Source organism: Propithecus coquereli, unplaced genomic scaffold, assembly GCF_000956105.1.
Source record: "Propithecus coquereli isolate 6110/MARCELLA unplaced genomic scaffold, Pcoq_1.0 Scaffold25, whole genome shotgun sequence".
Classification (NCBI taxonomy): Eukaryota; Metazoa; Chordata; class Mammalia; order Primates; family Indriidae; genus Propithecus; species Propithecus coquereli.
Window position 1 is genome coordinate 8,563,906 of NW_012148063.1, and position 1,728 is coordinate 8,565,633.

General features: G+C 33.6%; 1 protein-coding gene across 1 annotated transcript in view; it reads left to right on the forward strand.

Annotated features, from left to right (window-relative positions):
* MAP3K4 (mitogen-activated protein kinase kinase kinase 4) overlaps window positions 1–1,728 on the forward strand; it is a 141,328-nt gene that overhangs the window by 69,391 nt on the left and 70,209 nt on the right. The window lies entirely within an intron of this gene.

Here is a 1,728-nt window from a genome sequence, read left to right on the forward strand (position 1 = left end):
AATTTAAGCATTTCTATAAAGTGCTGTGACAGATAGGGAAATGGCTCTATAAAAACCATATGAAATTTAAGTTCAGGGTGGTATGCGTAGAGAGTAAGTTCAGCCATATAAGTACAGGATGGAGATGGATGCGCCATATATAAATAAAGAGGCAAGGAAGAAAGCCACGATCACAGATGACCATAAGCTGCATGTAAGTTGGTAAACAAAAGTCAACATTATGCTCTGGTATTTTTAAATGAATTTGGCATTCAAGGTCACGGATATATTTCTTTATTTTTTGAAATCGTTTATTCCCTTTTGCGTAGCATATCCAGTTTTGTTCACTGTATTTTAAACAACGTGAATTGTAGAGAAATATAAGACTGATCAAAGGGAAAAAGTGTACACTATTTGACAAGTTTTTAAGTGTTTGGTGTGGATGATAGAAATTCAAGGGAATTCTTGGTTATTATCACATACATGTTTCGGTATGTAAAGATTTTTGTAAGAGGAACATGTCCACTAGAGGAAGTGGCTTAAAAACTGCAAATTTGATTTTGATAGCTTAAAAGCTCAGATATTTCTTACTATATTAAGGGTGGTAAAACCAGAAAGGGGCATATTGTGAGATTTGTTCATGAGAGTCCAAAATAGTACTGTACAAGCAATTTTTACCTTCTGATGAGTTTGCATGTTCATGTGGCGAAAAGTAAAAGCACCCAAGTCTTTGAAATTCCTTAGACCTGTGTTAGTGTGCGATTTTACATTGTAGTAGCTATATGCATACATATGTACAATTGTCCCTCAGTCTCAGAGGGAGTATTGGTTCCAGGACCTCCCACAGATACCATAATTCTGAGATGCTCAAGTCCCTAATATAAAAGGATGTAGTATTTGCATATAACCTATGCACATCCTCCTGTATATTTTAAATCACCTCTAGATTATGAATATTACCTAATACAATGTAAATGGTTGTTAAACTGTGTAGTTTAGGAAATAATGACAAAGTTTATACACTGAGTACGGATGCAGTGTTTTTTTCTGAATATTTTTGATCTCTGGTTGGTTGAATCCATGGATATGGAACCGCAGATAGAGAGAGCTGACTGTGTATACTTGTTATTTTTATTTTTTTGACTTCAGTTTATTACACAGTCTGGCTTGCTTTAAAGTCAGAAATGATAAAACGGAAGGCATTTCTTAAAGGAAAACATCTAAAGAGAGCCTGAATTTGCAAGATTTTTATTTTTTATTCTGATAGCCAGATCGTGAACTCTTAGGAGGAAGGGAGTCAAACACACATAAATACAGCAAGATGTTTACAAAATGAACCAATGCTTTGTAGCTAGAGGTTAATGTAATTTGAGTATTACTTTGATTAGAAATCTTAAAAATGAATTCGTATATGTCATTTTCTTTGGAAAGTATTTTAACTTTGTGAGTGATGTGAATGATTTTTTGACATACATCTTTTTATTAGAGCAAATAAATTTTTTTCCTCTTAGTCCATGAATAACTATGATAAGATTTTATTACAGTGCAGGTTTCAAAATCAGTAGAGCAAAACCGTAGATATGTAATAAGGATTCCTCTTGTACTTCAGATGGTGAATTAACTTACTTTGGTCTAGGTTTCTGGCTAGAGTGGTTTGATTCCATCAAGGACACATGTGGTGTTGAATTTTTATCGTGAAGTGCTAGTTTTGAAGTATTATAAATGAAACAAAGCCCAGCAGTAGATTTA